Below are 17,645 nucleotides of genomic sequence, written 5' to 3'. Positions count from 1 at the left end.
GAGGTGTCAATAAATCCAATCATCTAATCCACACTCCGTATAACAGTCACAACGCAAAGTACGTGACAGTATAAAAAGATATGAAGTAACGTTTTAATGATGACGTAATGATCTACGTCACTAACTGACGATGATACACCCTCGTTTCCATAGCAGACGGAGTATAGTACTGCTCTTAGCCACCGCTGAGAGAACTTAAAATCCAACAGGTATTAAGGTTTGAAACGAAAGAGTGTAACTGAAGTGACATATGCTGGAAATTTTCCATCGTCTCTTTTTGGCTAAATAAATACGATGTTTCGGAAGCTGCCTCAGCTTTCGTTATCCTTTCACCTGATGACGGAAGCACAGCCAGCTTCTGAGATGTTGTGTTCCTTTAGCCAAAGCGGGGCGATGTGTCAGTTGCTGTAAGTGGTTTGCCTTCGCCAGCGTGACAAGACCGGCTCTGGGGTCCACCCAGCCTCGTGTCCAGTTGCTACCAAGACACTTTGCCCGGTCGTAAAGCAGCTGATCGTTCACCTCCAACTAGTACCGAAGTTACGAATGCGTGGAGCTTTAATTCTGCTCCCCATATAACATTCCATGGAGCTCCGCCTAGGCATGGGAAAATGTCATATTTAATCAAAATTATGAATTAAAAGGTAAAGTTGTATATAATATTTGAGGTTTTCACGACGGTGAATATGAAGAATGCCATCTTCTGGGATGTGGCGCCGTGAACATCTTATGCAATCCGACGTTTCGGAGGAACGTATAGCCTCCATCTTCGGGGTAGAAAAATCCGAGAGCGAGGAGGCGATACGTTCCTCCGAAACGTCGGTTTGCACAAGATATACACGGCACCACGTCCCAGAAGACTGCATGATTTAAAGTTAAAATTATCCTTGTACTGAATTAAGCACCACAAAATTAAGACATATGGAGGAGTAGAGGTATAGCTCCAATATTCTTGACCTCGGCAGTTGGTAGAAGTGAGTGGTCAGATTCACGTCCCGGCCGCTTTATCCCCGAGGAAAGAATTGCTGGTGCTCACTGGACAGGAAGCTGGGTGAGCCCCAGTACTGCTCTGGACGCCGTGCAGAAAGGAAGAATCTTGTTCCTGCTGGGAAACGAACCCCGGCCTTCCAGCACGTCGCTATACCGACTAAGCTATCCTGACTCCAATCAAAAGTAGCATACACTCAATTTAATGATGGCGAATATAATCTCATTACATTAAAAAGTGAAGAACACTCACGTGGAATTACCTGCAGAGAGCGGAAGTTTGCAGAATATGCGAAAAATGCAGCACCGTTATAGTTCTGTAGTTTCTGTTTACGTTGCCAATAACTCAGACCATGTAGCGTCGAATGGCGGATAAGAAATTGGAAAGACTGTGGGAGGGAGAAGGTGTAGTCTACTTGTCTCAGTATTTGATTTGAGGGGCTGAGGAAGATCATGAACACCCTCAGTCAGGATAATGAGCGGCCTAGCCGAAATTTGAACAGGATGCCTCCAGAACAAAAGCCATAATGGCTCCCATTTGGGCCAACTTGCTCGGGGTCAGACGTAAAACTTATAATTTTCGCTGTGCATTAGCAAAGTGCCGGACCACTTCTGTGGTCTAGTGGTCAGGATTCCTGGCTACAGATTCAGAGGTCCCGGGTTAGATTCCTTGCGCTACCAGAGTTTATGAGAAGTAGTGGGTCTGGAACGTGGTCTACTCAGCCTCGTGAGGATAACTGAGGAGCTATTTCAAGGAAATAGCGGCTCCGGTCTAGAAAACTTAGTTTAATGGCCACGGGGATCCGTCGCGCTGACCACGCGACACCTTCTATCCGCAAAAGTTTGCACTAACTTCTCCGACAAGCGGCGGTCGCTCGGTCGGTATATTTCACTTGTGGACTACAGGCCACGGAGTTTTTTTATTAGCAAAGTACCATTGAGGTGAATATGGACAGTGGTGGTAACTCCAACTCATGGATCTCAGTATAGATTGCTTAAAGAACAAGCTGTACTGTAGCCGGAGAAAGAGCCCTGGGACTGGATGGGCCCCCAGCTGGTCTGGTCACAGTGGCAAAGTCACAACAACATCCCCATAACAGGAATCGAATTCTGGTCACCCAGCCCGCAAGCAGCCACTCTACTGAGTTGTCCCGGCTCATCTCTCAAAGCGAGCCTTTGGTAAACGGGGGGGGGGGCTAAAAGTTTCTGGGCGTTCGTTGTTTTGTACTCTGAACTGCAATTACAAGGTTCCCCACAAGACGATGGGAGTTAGAAACAATAGAAGTGGTCATTAGGTTCAACTCAAGGTGAGGCCTCTTACACACATCTCTCACTTCTGAAACTTGAGACGCTAAATGATAAATGATTTGCCTGGTGAGCGGTGTGATCCGAATTACTTCGCCTTACATGTGATAACATTAAAAGAGGAAAACCAAGCACTCGCAAAGCTTACAGTTATATAATATGATTTCAAGGCCTAGGAATAAATTACGCATTCTATATTCGCCACTTTGTCTAATGTTTCCCCCTCCACCGTCCTATTATGACCTCAGTAGTTAATACAAAGAGAGAAAGAGACAGAAATTGTGCCCAAGTACACTATAAAAAATACTGATAAAACATGCAAATGTACAATATAAATTGAATGGTTTTCACTTTCTTGAAAAATATTGCATAATGCTAAAACGAGAACATCGAAAACGTTCCACAGATTCAGTTACAAGAGGGAGTCATATTAATGTGGATAAAAAATGTTCAAAATAGGTGGGCTATTCGGAAAGTAACTTCCGGCGAGCTGTTAACAAAACAAGCAATGAGAAAAAAATACGTACATACTTAAGCTACTTCTCAACGTAGTCACCACCGGAATTGAGGTGCTTGTATCTGCGAATAAATTTTTGTATGCCTTTGTCAAAGATGACTGCCGCCTGTGAGCTCAGCCACGTTTTGACACCTTCCATCAACTCCGCATTATTGTCGAAACGCTGTGATCGCAACCAGATCTTTAGGTAGGTAAACGGGTGGTAGTCGCCCAAGGCTGTAAGCAGGGTAGTCAAACAACTCCCAGGTGAAATGCTCCAGCAGTGTTCGAGTGAGAGCAGCTCTACACTGAAGCACATCGTCACGGAGGAGCACTACAACGGATGTCAGCATTCCACGACTTTTGTTCTGAAGGCCGGCCTTAAGCAGTTTTTTTTTTACTGTTTCGCAATACACTCTCACGTTATTTTGGTCCTTTGTTGCATGAATTCCACCATCAGCACTCCTTCCCTGTCCCAGAAAAGTTGTCATTACCTTTCAGGCAGGCAGACAAAGTTCTTTTAAACTTTTTCGGCTCGTCTGGTAAATGTGTATGCATCCACTGCTTTAACTGCTCTTTCCTTTCAGCATTCACAAATGAAACCCAGGTTTCATCACCTGTTACTCGTACGATGTGACTGAGAAATTCATCGCCATCTTTGTGGTGTCGCTCTAAAAGAGTCAAAGCCGAAGCTATTCTCTGCGTTTTGTGTGCACCCGTGAGCATTTTCGGAATGCATCTCGCGCAAAACATGTGACAGCCTAGCTTAACTCTGACAATCTCGTAAGAAGAGTGCGTGAAATTTGTGGAAATTCACACGAAGTTCTGTAATTGTGATGCTTTGTCTTCACTTATCTTTTGGTCAGCACTTTGAACAATAGATGGGCGGCCAACCACTTCGCTCTCCACCGTGAAAATTTGTTCGCCCATATTTGAACATTCCACACAATTGGCTTGCAGTTCCTTCACTCATGACATTTTGGCCGTAAACCGCTGCACACAATTCACGATGCATTTCGGCAGCATTCGTGTTTTTAGCTTGAAGAAAAGGGACAGCATCGCGAATTTCGCTGCTGGCGAGATTACCAACCGCATAACTCACTCTGTACGACAAAACCCAACAATAAGTGACCATTTATGTGATGGCAATGATTCACGTGGCGCTACCTCGTTTGCGCGTGCTCTACCCCTCCCTATATTAGTTGCCTAAAATAAACGGTGGTTACTTTCCGACTAGGCCTCGTAAATTTGTTGACAGTTGTCCTTATTTAAACGTGAAATAACATTGCAAAGGTACAGAGGTATTTACTGATGTATCGCATTAAATAAGAGGGCATGCGGTAGCGTAGTTGGTTGAGGCACTATGCTACAAGAAGGAAGGTTGCGGGTTCGATTCCCGATTATATCATTAGATATTTCAATTGACCTAATCCTTCAAGCCGCACTATGGCCCTGGGTTCGACTCAGCCTCTAACAGAAATAAGTACCAGAAATCTTCTTAGGGGTAAAGGGCGGCCGGCGCATAACGCTGACAATCTCACCGTCCTTTGTGAGCCGATTGTCTAGAAAATATGGGAGCCTCGACGTGTCACAGCCCTATGGGCCTCCACGGCCTGCTATAGGGATAGCTTTACCTCCTTATCACTTTAAATAATGAATTTATATGTAATATCATATTTATCCTTTCGGAAGGGCAAAGCTAATAGTCTCTGAGCTTGTCCAGAAATTTTCCACATTTTATGGAACCCTAAAGTGCCTTGTCGTGTTCACATAAGCCTGCGACTTGACCGTGTCATAAGCCAGATGGATCCGGTCCCTGTCTTTAAGACGAAATTTTAATATTATCTTCTTTTATACGTATATATCTCTGGAGTGGACATTTGCCTTCCATTTCTGTGGCAATTCCGGTAGGCATTTCTCATTCTCTTTTTACGTGCTACGTGTCCCTTGTATCTCGCCATCCTTGATTTTATTTATAACTCCAACAGTATTTGAAGAGCAAAAATTATGAAGGTCCTCATTATGTAATTATCTCCATTGTACTTTCTGTCCTCAGGACACTGTTCCCAACACAAACTCAGAATCTATGTTTTTTCCTTAAGGCGAGAAAATCTGTTATACAACCATATAGAACGAGTAAAATTATATTTTTTTTATATTTTGATTTTTTGTGCCTTTCCTTCTTTGACAGAAGACAGAAAGGCAAACATTTCCAAAACAGTAGAAATGAATTACTAAAATACGTTATATGTAACCCACATCTGCGCATCCACGTATAAGTCTTATACATGTATCAAGAACAGGCATTCTGAAATTAAATAATTACATCGGGTACAAATGTGACAGTAGAAGAAAACCTTGCACTTGGGAGGAACCCGGTTCGGTCCGAAGGTCGGCCTAATCTGACAAGCTGCTACGCAGTCACATGCTTTGAAGTTATATAACTAACTTATTTACTCCATTAAGCAGATGCCTTTTTGAGATGTTGATAGTTCTTCAGCCAATCAAGATATTCCTCGCCTTTTAAGGAACATGACAGTCTATTATTGAGTTCATAACAGCCAACCACTGAACCCCATCCTGAGCCAGTTGACTCTCACACCTTACATCTAGAAAGTTCATTTTTACCGTCCTCTCATCTACGCCTGGGTCCACTAAGGTATCATTTACATTTTGATACCATTATACAAAACAAACTCCGTGGTTTTAGTCCGCAAGAGAACTATACCGACCGAGAGACCGCCGTTTGTCGGTCAAGTTAGTGCCAACTTTAGCGGATAGAGGGTGTCGCGTAGTCAGCGCAACGAATCCCCACGGCCGTTAATTTCGGTTTTCTACACCGGAGCCGCTAGTTCCTTGAAAATGCTCCTCAATTATCCTCACGAGGCTGTATGGACCCCGTTCCAGACCCACTACTTCTCAGAAAATCTGGTAGCGCCGGGAATGGAAGGCGGAACCTCTGGATCTATGGCCAGGAACTCTGACCAGTAGACCACAGAGGCGGTCTTGATACTAATATAAGCTAGGATACTCATTTTTGACATTGGCTTTTGTAAAAATATTGGTTTGTACATTTCTACCAGAGTACAAGGCGTCACATCCAAGAAATGGGTGGACCATAATCTCTGTATTACACCTGTTTCTTGTTTAGCACATTTCGAATGAAATTTTCATGAGTCTGATCTATTTAAAATCTTATTTGAGAATTATTTTGGTATAGTACCATGAATATTGTATTATATATATAAATATTAAGTTCAATCTTTAACCAACTCCGAATTACTAACGTTAAATTAATTTGTAAAAGGCGTAAAAAAATATTTAACGCTAGCCGCCATAAATTTTTAAAAATTTATAGTGGCAAGGGACACAAGAGTGGGACAGAACTCACATTTTGGTACAAACTGTGTACAACCCTGTATTACATGAATAGGGTACAGTACCTTCACGAGCTGACCTGGAATTGTGCTCAGCGTTGCCGGGGCTGTTGTTCCAACCTGTAACAAGAAGCGATTGTTAAGACGCCTAAGAAGAGAGAGATCTGCCCGTTGAAGGCCCACCGAAACGGCTTAACGTTAGGTTACATGTTACGGTGAGTCCCTTATGTGCAGCTAAAATGGTTATGTTGCCTGGTGTAAGTACAGTCTGGTGAAATGAAAAGTTTAGCTTCGGGACCTTCCCGAGTTATTAACACTCACGTTTCCTTATTTCGACATTCATGTGCTCACGAATTATTTTTTTCAAAGGTTCGTATTACTTTCCTTTATTATTATTATTATTATTATTATTATTATTATTATTATTATTATTATTATTATTATTATTATCATCATTATTATTTTGAGCCGGAATAGTGTCGTCGGTATAGCGACTGGCTAAGGGCCGGACGGCTGAGGGGTCGAAGTTCGATTCCCGGTAGGGGCAATATTTTTCTCCCATCCATGTCGTCCAGATCGATCCTAGGTCCCACCTAGCCTCATATCCAATATGTATCGGAGACTCCTTCGCCGGGGGTAAGGCGGCCAGGGCGTGAAGTTGACCAGTCACCAACTAGTGCCGAGATAAAGAATACGTGGATTTATACATCCACCTACTCCCCCATAATTTCGGGTTTCTACACCGGAGCCGCTAGTTCCTTGAAAAAGCTCCTCAGTTATCCTCACGAGGCTGAGTGGATCCTGTTCCAGACCCACCACTTCTCAGAAAATCTGAGATTTGTAGCCAGGAATGGCCCTGGAACGAACAAAAATTTGGTGATGGGTCCCAACGGGGCCTGAAATCTAGAACAACTATTCTGGGGAGAGAGAACAGCAATTTACTGATATATTATGCTATGCTGGTCCTTACAAGAACTTTCTTTAAGGTTCCTGTTAATATTGACCTCCCATTTACAGTATTTCGTACTTTGTATGACGTGACTGATCAGCTGCGCTGCTTCGTTATCGTGTATAATGTTTGACAGTGTAAATAAATCAATTCTGGACATGAACACGCGATGAGACATCGCGTGAAGCTCCACATCCGAAGCTTCAGCAGGATCCGCAGATATGATCTACGCATTCTCTCCTCTTCCACGCCAACTCATGGGAGCGCTATTGTTCCTGTGTGACTCACGCCTATAGTGAGCCACGTGCTCTCTCAAATTGCGTTCAGCAAGGCTAAGCAAATCGAACCGTGCCCGAGGCTGGAGCAATAGAAAGTTGTTGCGCTCGGTGTCAAATAGCAGGAAAGAATGGCACTTATTGTTCAGTCCCTGCTCGTTGTTGTTTGTTATTCTTTCTTTTGGGCGATGACGATTACAAAAAAAAAAAAAAAATCTTCTGGGATATAAGGTTGTGTAGTTCGTTGAAGGTCAACCGATGTTTCGGAGGAAATATCGCCTCCATCTTCAGGGTTGAAGAATAAGCCGAGCAAGAAACCAGCGTGCAATCAGGTGGCCAGCAGAGCTGGTTCACTTTCAACGGACTACACGGCGTTATATCCCAGAAGATAGAACTCTTCATGACCACCGGTGTCAGAACCCCAGATCCTACAACGATGAATGCAATCAGACACTTGGGAAGGTGTCGGAATATCTATGGTTGGTGTGTAAGGAGCACTGGGGAATGGCACAGAAATTAGCCTAAAAAAAAGACGAACACAAGAAAAGCTCATATTAGACAGCCATGCGACTCTTCTTCTTGCGAACGGACGTTAAATTGACGGTGATCTGGCAAAAACTGCGGAAAATCAGTCATGTAAGGATTATCTAATAACACTGTGGTGTAATATTCTTGAAATGTAAGAGTCAGTAAAGGTAAAAAAAAAGTAAAGTTATCCCTGTAACAGGCCGTGGAAGCCCATAGGATTGCGAGACGTCAAGGCCTCCACATTTTCTACACAATCGGCTCACAGATGGCGGTGGGGTTGTCAGCCTTACGCACCGGCAGCCCTTTACGTCCAGGAAGATTCCTCGTACTCATTTCTGTTAGAGACTGATTCGAACCCAGGTCCGTAGTTCGGCCTGTTCTCAAACTGGATCCTATAATGAGCCAGTTTCACATCCTGCTTCTCTACGATCCATTCTAATATTATCCACTACCTACATCTACTACATGACCTCTTACTTTAATGTTTCCTGACAAATAATTGTACATACATTTTTTTTTTCCTTATGCGTGGTAAGTCCGGCCCTTTCATCGGCCACCCTAACAAGATTTGTTGAAGAGTACAGATTATGTAGCTCCACATTATGCAGTTTCGTACACCCCTCCTATTACTTACTTCCTTTCAGATAAAAATATTTCCTTTCGTGCTTTGTTCTCAAACACCCTTGGCCTAAACTGTTAATTAAGGTTACACAAAAAGTAAAAATGTATTTTTCAGACTGACTGTACACGAAGGAGATTCGTGGGGAGGAAGCCAAAAGACAGTGCAGCACACTATACGGTCAACAGCTGGGTGGGGGGGNGGGGGGGGACAGGCTTCATGTGTAATGTCCAGGAAGAAACCGGGACCTCCCACGAGGATATAATCCTCAGGGTCTGGAATAATCAGTAGTTCTTGTCTGGCAGCAAGGAAGGCCCCTCGCAGTACCGGCAACACTTTCGAGTCCGGACCCCAGGGTCAGCACAACTCTATGGGAATATAATACAGTCATATTCAAGAACACCTTCTCGTGTCTGACAACATACTCCCTGTATTTTAACATCGTAAGAATTCTGTTTCTTTGGATATAACGGCGTGTAGTCCTGTGGAAGTCAACACACATTTCAGTGGACAATATCGCCTCCACCTTCAGGGTTGAAGACGAAGTCAAGCAAGTAACGCGAATGCAGCAGGCAGTAAGCCTTATATCTCAGAAGAAAAAAAACTCTCACTCACTCACGGAGCTAAACCCTTCTTGCGAAACCGCCAATTGTGCAGCTACTCAAGAACGTCACAGCATTTTATGGATCCCGAAGGTTCATTACCGTGTTCACAAGAGCCCTCCACTGGTCCCTGTCCTAGCCAGATCAGTCTAATGCATACCATCCCATCCTATCTAAAAACTTTTTACTGGAAACAAATTTACGAATATTGCAATGTTCTTTACATTTACTTTAAGCGCCCTAGTAACCAGTATTAAAACAGTTAATTTAAAAATAAGCTGCAGAAATAAGAGAAGCGTTAAGACCCATGGACATTTCCTTTCTTCCGCTCAAAATACTCGAGTTCGTCTTTCAGTTTTACTGTGTGTGTGGGCAAATCCCAGTTTAGTTGCTTTGAAAAACGTTGCTACACAAGAGCCAACTTAATACGTTCTGGATTGTGGAGTTTCTGAATGCGGTGCCTGCAGTTTCCGATGCCAAATGCGTTCCTTCTGCGAAGGCCCTCTGAATGAACACGTGTTGTTAAATTCTGGGCTCTGTCGGTCTTCAGGGTAACCAAACATGCAGGCCACTAGTAGGATGTCACTGAAGAAGAGAGAAAGCTTTAAAAAGGGTTACTGTAGTTTTTTCCTCTTTCGTTTCACAGTCCTCAGAAGGTTGGGTGGATCCCAAAGTCGGTCTGGACGCTTTGAAGAAAAGAAAAATATCTTCCTCTTGCAGGCAATCGAACCCCAGTTCCTAGGTCGTACAGCACACAGCCTAGTGACTATACCGACTGAGCCAACCCGACTCCCTCAACTCGATCGGTACCAATTACAACTGTATTGCATTTTTGATCACCATTGATTCTATGTAGAAGAAAACTCGCAAATGGGTCAGACAAATCCCCATCAATACACCTGATTTAGTCTGTACGGTACCACATAAAATGAATTACAAATTAGAAATAAATGCCCTAAAATTACCACAAAATTTCAACAAATTACTGTGGAAGAAAATGAAGGATTTAATTTCCAAATTAATCTCAGAATGAAGAGAGTTACTTACGAACTAGAAGAGACAAGAATATTTGTTATTTAAAATATCGCTCTAACTGTAATTATCAATCCATTAATCGAGCACATCCCTAATTATCGCGGAGGTAACCTCTCCTTATACTCTACTGTAGTCAAACTAAGGTTCACTGCTGCTGACTTATAAAGTGTTCATAAATAACTCAAGAAATTATTAATGAGCAAGCCAGTCGCTCAGCTATTCAACAATTTCTAATTTTAGTGAATCCAAAGGTTCACTACCGTGTCTACAAGAGCCCCTCGCTGTTTCATATCCTAAGCCAGCCGAATTCAGTCCACATCCATATTCTCTTAAGATCCACCACTGGGCTACCTCAGCGCTACGCCCAGTCTCCGAAGCAGTCTCTTCTTTCAGGATTTCGATCTATAATTTTGTACTTATTTTTATATTTCCCATGCGTGCTACATGTCCAACACATCTCGACCTCCTTGATATAATCGCTGGTCACCTGTACTCCCACTAGAACTAAATTATACTTTTCTGCCGGGGGGCAAGTCAGCCTCGTATCCAATAAGTATCGTAGGCTTTTTCACAGGGTAAAGAGGCAGACTCATGAAACAAACCATTCACTTCGATCTAGTGTCGAGGTTGGCCGTGTCATAGCTAAGGAGGTTAGTCGCCGGCTTCCCACCCCTGGCAGCCGTCTTCGATCCCAGGTCAGGTCATTTGGGGTTTGTGGTGCATCAAGAGTGGCATTGGTGGTAGGTTTTCTCCGAGTATTTCGGTTTCCCCTTCCAACTCTAATTCCGCTGACTGCTCCACACCCATCCTGATCCACCATCCGGGGATGGTACAATAGACCAAATAGTGGACTCACCCTAACCCCACCCAAAGAAATAAAACAATGTAGTGTCGACGTTAAGAATCCGTGGAGCTATCCCTCCCCTTCCCCGTAAGTATTCGTGGTCTAATGCTTAATTACATAATTTAGCAGACCACTCACCTCCATCTATTGTCGAGGTTAAGAATTTGTGGAGCTATACCTCCACTTCCCCATATGCTTTTATGGACTACTGCTTCAGTACACAATTAAGTGCAGGAATAACCTTACTATTACTATACTATTGCTAGTGGGGAGGGACTAAGTCCCTTGTACTGCGGCCACTTCTGGCCTATTGTACCAGCCCCAGATGATAGGTGAGGGTGATTGTGGAGCAATTGGTGGAATGAAGATTGGCAGGGGACACCGAAGTACAAGGAGAAAACCTGTCCCAGCGCCACTTTGTCCACCACAAATCCCACTTGACCAGACGCCGGGATCGAACCCGGGCCGCCGCGGTGGGAAGCCAGCGACTAACCGAGGAATAACCTCAGTTTTGTCTTGTTGGCTTCAATAAATCGATCCTGATGACAGTCTTGATTTGTACAACCCTGACCTCATCCGAAGACGAAATGAGGATTCCAAAGAAACCCACTGCAGGGATATGGTAAGTGACACACAGTACACAGACCTGAAAGCAAATAAAAAAATACTGAGCTGGTTCCGCGCTATTCAGTTTCCGAGAAGGGGGCTACACCGTGTCAACAACTGATAAAGGATGTGCCAGCCGCAGGTAGAGGCATGCCTCTGATAATGTAACGGCCGGATATTATTCTCAGAAGGAACCAATATTTCCCTACACAGCTGCGTTCCCAAATTGTGACACGCGGACTGTAGCTGGCCCGAGATCGCAGTACATTGACGAAGCGTTCCATGTTATCGTTGAAATTAACGGACTGGATGACCGACTGGGGAACTCACAGACTGACAGAATGACTAACTAGCAAAGCAATTAACTGATTAATCAAAATTTCACATTGAATTTCCTACAGCGGTAATACACCGTGATTTAAAATAATTTAGTAATCACGGCCGAGTTAAACATAGAATTATATTTATTTGCTAAATACTCCCACAAGTTTCGACCTCAAAGGTTAACATCTTGGGGGTGCTTTATTAAAAATACTTTTAGTTCGATCACTCTTGTTCAATACATGAATTTACATCGCAGTTAATAAAAAGGCGGCCATAGTGGCCGCACGGTTTGAGGGACGAACTTGGCACCCGTGGGTTCGAATCACAACCAGGGCAAGGCCTTGCGACGGGCTGATCACTCGTCAAAGGAGTCCTACCGTCTGTGTAAAAAAGATTACGAAACTAAAGAAGACGCCAGGGCCCAACAAAGGGCTGTAGAGCCATTGTTGAATGAAAGAACTGTTAAACGTATTGATATTATTTACTACGAGCATTAACAGAAACAAGTAACCCTATATACTAGTAGGGTCTGAGGTTCTCACAGCGGTCGTATCAAGAGTACAATCTTTTGGGATATAACGCCGTCTAGTCTGCTCTGCTTGCCATCTGCTTTCACGCTGGTTTCTTGCTTGGCTTATTCTTCGACCCTGAAGATGGAGGTGACTTGTTCCTTCGAAACGTCGGTTGATTTTCAACGGACTACATGGTGTATGTAAAGAGTCGGGTTAGCGTAGTCGGTATAGCGACTGGTTACGGGCTGAACGACCAAAGGGTCGGAGTTCGAGTCCCGGTGCGGTCAAGAATGTTCACTTCTCCATATCATTCAGACCGGCTTTGGGGTCCACCCAACCTCCTATCAAATGGGTACCGCGGTCTTTTTCCTCGGGGTAAAGCAGCAGGGGCGTGAAGCTGACCACTCACTCCCAACTAATGCCGAGGTCAAGAAAATGTGGATCTATACATCCACTCCCCCATACGCATTCATGGCGTTATGTATGAGAGTCGAATTTTCTTCCCCGTACTCTCATTAACTACATGAATGGACATAAACTTCAATTCAATACGAGCGTTATCCTTTAAATGTTAGCTACTGTAAGCGTGTCTGCGTACTGAGAAGAAAAGCTACCATAACCTGGGCAAAGAATGAGTACGTCTTAATCTTCTGGATTGGTCGAAACTGGAAACAGCAAAATGTAAGACGTATAGTTAATGTTATTCTTGAGCACCACAGCATTAAGACGTGTGGTGGACTGGAGGTATAGCTCCACCATTCTTAACCTCGGCAATAGGTTGAGGTGAGCGGTCAACTTCACAAATCCTCCGCTTTACCTCCGTGGGAACATCCCCTGGTACCTACTATGGGGTCCCGAAGCTGGTCTGGGTGTTAACAAAAGAGAGACAAAATTCTTACCCATATCGGGAATCGAACCCCGTCTCCTCGGTCGTTCAGTCCTTAGCCTAGTCGCTATACCGACTGAGCTATCTTCTACAAAATGTAGGTAAACGTCTACCAGACTACACGGCGTCACACCCCAGAAGACAATAATCTTCATAGTAGCCGGCGTGAGGACCGTCGTTATATTAGACTCCTCGGTAATATTACTCGTAGTTGTAATACAGTAATGTCAATCGGAGTGGCCGCGCGGTCTCAGGCATGCGCAGTCTTCGCCATCGCGAACTCTGCGGTCAACCCTCGAGGCATAGATGTCTGTGTGCAGGTAGCGGCCTTGCGACGGGCTGATCCTCCGCCCAAGGTGTCCTACCGACTGTGTATAGGTTACTTGAGTATGAGGGATGAGCCATAAAACTGGTCCTAGCACTGCGAGTAGAGGTTACTTACTCATGGAGCTGAGCCATTCTTGAGGAGCCGCCAATTCTGCAGCTACTCAAGAATTTCCCAGAATTTTATGGAACCCGAAGGTTCATTACCGTGTTCACAAGAGCCCTCCACTGGTCCCTATCCTGAGCCAGATCAATCCAATCCATACCATCCCATCCTATCTCTCTAAGATCCATTTTAATATTGCCCACCCACCTACGTCTTGGTCTTCCTAGTGGTATCTTTCCTTCTGGCTTTCCCACCAATACCCTATATGCATTCCTTTTCTCCCCCATTCGTGCTACATGCTCTGCCCATCTCGTCCTCCTTGACTTGATCACTCTAATTATACTTGGAGACGAGTACAAGTTATGAAGCTCCTCATTATGCAGTTTTCTCCATCCTCCTGTCACTTCATCGCTTCGGCCCTAATATTCTCCTCAACAGCCTATTCTCAAACACACTCAATCACTGTTCGGTGTATAGATTAAGAACCTGAAAAGGTGACCAAGGTTCGCAAGGGCTAGTAATACAGTCATAAGAGTTATGAGGTACTGCGAGGGCCCTGGAGCACTGGCAAAGAAACGAAGCTTCCGGCTTTCTAATCACGAGGCCTAGGTTTGTTTCGCCCAAACGCAGGCCCACGACACACCTGGGCCCACCGTTATTCCGAATATAAACGTCTGTCACACAGCGCGGTTAATTGCGGGATTATTGCGAGTGGCGCCATAGTTCTGTCTGGTATCCTGTGACCTACTTGTTTTCGAACCCAACAAGAGCACAATAATTAGTGGCCGGAGACTACACGTACACTGATTTCGAGTCAAAAATTAAGTATGAGTATGTGGGTAGTATTTTATTATTATGAATTTGTCTTACACACTGATATGTTGGGTTTTTGGACTTTATCCATCGTCCTGGTTTTTAAGATAACAAATAAAAACACGACGTTTCGGAAACTGGATCTGTGTGATTGAGGCTAGCTCTTTCTAAGGGACCCAACTGAATAGGTGTTTTCCTTCACCTGAGGACGGAAACAGATCCAGTTTCCGAAACGTCGTGTTTTTATTTGTTATCTTAAAAACCAGGACGATGGATAAAGTCCAAAAACCCAACATATCAGTGTGTTATACTCCATCGTCAGAATCCTATAGTAACTACTTGAATTTGTCTTCTTTTTCTTCTTCTATTCTTGTTGCTCCCACTTGGATCTTAGGCCATCAGTGAAACGCTTCCCATCACATCAATTTCTTAATCTTGGACAGTCGGTAGGACTCCTCGGATGGGGGATCAGCCCGTCGCAAGGCCGCTACTTAACACAATCACAGAATAAGCACAAACAGATACCATGCCTTGAGTGAGATCTGAACCCACGATACCAGTGTTCGAGCGGGCAAAGGCATTTCATGCTTTAGACCGCGTGGCCACTGTGACCAGCTGCATTTATGTACCTGTAGTTTATTTAACGATGCTCTAAGTAACTAAGCCTATATAGCATTCAATGTTTAGGTGGCAGTGGATATATATTGGAGAGGCTGCGGGAGGAAATGGTTGTGACCTTGTTTAAGGTACTACTCCGGCATTTGCTGGAGTAACTGAGGAGAACCATGATCCTCCAGTCAGATTAGCCGGTGTCCCGGCCGGGATTGAACCGGAAACCCCTCGAATTCAAGTCAGAGACGGTACAGCTTAAGCCAACTTACACTTTGAACTATCATAACCTGGCAGAGGGGATAATGCTCGGTATAGCGACGGGCTACGCGCTGGACGAGTAGGGATCGATCCCTGGCAAGGGCAAAACATTTTTCTCTTCTCCGTAGAGTCAAAACCGGCCATAGGGACCTCACACACTCTCCTACACAATGGACACCGGAAGCACAACGGCTGGATCGTGAAGCTGACCACTCACCTCCATCTGAAGTCGAAGTCAAGAATGGTTGAGCTATACCGCCAAGCCCCCACACGTGTCTTCATGGCGTGGTGCTTAATTAAGTAGAGGTACAACATTACCTTAGTCTTACTCATGGAACTGAGCCCTTCTTGAGGAACCGCCAATTTTATGGAACCCGAAGTTTCATTACCGTGTTCACAAGAGCCCTCCACTTGTCCCTATCCTGAGCTAGATCAATCCAATCCATCCCATCCTATCTCTCTAAGATAACTTTACCTTACCATCATAAACTAATGCCGACCTTATTTCCGTCAAAATCTTTGAACCGAAGGATTTAATTGAAACCCTATAACTCCATGGAGCACCGTCTCTATTGTCCACTGTGCTGTCGCATGGGGCAAAGTTTCCTGTTTTTCAGATGGATGTGACTCCGTGTAGATGTGTCCCAAAATAGATGGTGACTTGGCGGAGAGCAAAAATATCCTTATCCCTCCTAGGAATAAAATCTCGGACCCCACACGTAGACAATCCCTACCGACTGAATGAACACTGATATGTACACAATGTCAACAGTTATCTTTACATGAGGATAATCGTCAAAGGACAATCAGTTTTAAGGACAGACTGGACGATGTCCTCGTACTATAAAGTCGATGCCTCGCCCTAGTGTGATCCGGCCTCAGAACATTTCGATCTCTCATGTGATTGATGGCTGCTATTGGCGTTGCGATACTTTACAAAACAGGATAAAACGTTTGAAAGCTCCAGCATTTAGAAAGCGCTCTAAACATGCTAAGCAGTGTACATTACGTACATGTTCCAGTAGAACATTGACGTATAAAAGGACGATGATGGCTCTGAGTTATTAGTGAAGTGGACGTCTAGTTGGGCGTTTCCTCATACGCCCCTTGAACCGTATTCTTATTTCCCCCTCCCAAAGGAGTAGCCGCCTTATTCCACGAGCAGTAAATGTGCTGATGTGTGGTCTTTATCTGCTGCATTAACTAACATAATCAGCTGGTAAGGGGCGTTACACTTCTGCGCTGTAATTCACACACTTACTGTTAGTGCCCAGGAAATGATGAGCATGTATCACTATATGTTGCATTTTGGAAGTACAGCCCATACACAATCCTACACAACAGGTCTTCTCATTACTATTATTTACGCACACACTGCCGGGCACGAGGTAGCATAATTAGTTGAGGCACTATGCTACATGCCGGGAGGTCGCGGGTTCAATTCACGATGAGGTCAATTTTCTTAATCCTTCCAGCCGCACTATGGCCTTAGGGTCGACTCAACCTCTAACAGACATGAGTACCGACGGAGAGCGCGTAACGCTGACAACCTCACCGCCATCTGTGAGCCGATTTTCTGGAAAATGTGGAAGCCTCGACGTCTCATAGCCCTATGGGCCTCTACGGCCTGTTGCAGGGACACATTTAACTTTTTTTACCTTTTACGCAATCGTTGCATTCGCATTCTCACTTTCCTAAATTCAGCATAAATTGCAGATTACGTTCTACATTAACATGACATTAAATGTGATTCGTTATTGCTGAAATGCGTATCATAATACGCATAATTAGTATTGTGTGTAAAGTACTCATTGGGTCATATATTGCCATAAGGAAAACGTAGTTCAAAACTATCCGCTGTTGCTCTCTGAATAGAAATAGATACTGCAACAGTTTTCGTGAAGTTCACATGGGAAATTTTTCCTTCGATTACGTATGCATGTAGTGAGAGGCCATTTCTGGACGAAAAAAAAGACAAAGAAAGGGTAAATGATATAAATAAGGAGAATGAATGGAAGACAAATGAAAGAAAGAAAGAAATAAAGGTAAAGTTATCTCTAGACTTAATTAATTAAGCATCAGACCATGAAGACGTATAGAGGAGTGGAGGTATAGCTCCTTTATTAACTTCAGCAATAGATGGAGGTGTTCAGCCAGCTTCAAGGCCCTGCTGCTTTTCCCTCAGTACCC

At 44.1% G+C, this 17,645-nt stretch overlaps 1 long non-coding RNA gene across 1 annotated transcript in view; it reads right to left on the bottom strand.

The window, feature by feature from the left end:
• LOC117282605 overlaps positions 1 to 17,645 on the bottom strand; it is a 147,841-nt gene that overhangs the window by 59,941 nt on the left and 70,255 nt on the right. Inside the window, exon 2 of the long non-coding RNA XR_004513407.1 lies at positions 6,229 to 6,282. This is a non-coding gene — a long non-coding RNA (uncharacterized LOC117282605). The remainder of the gene's footprint in view (positions 1 to 6,228; positions 6,283 to 17,645) is intronic.

The sequence above is a fragment of the Cryptotermes secundus genome, unplaced genomic scaffold (assembly GCF_002891405.2).
Source record: "Cryptotermes secundus unplaced genomic scaffold, Csec_1.0 scaffold2218, whole genome shotgun sequence".
Classification (NCBI taxonomy): domain Eukaryota; kingdom Metazoa; phylum Arthropoda; class Insecta; order Blattodea; family Kalotermitidae; genus Cryptotermes; species Cryptotermes secundus.
The sequence above is the reverse complement of the archived record's forward strand: the minus strand, read 5'-3'. Positions and strand labels throughout refer to the sequence as shown.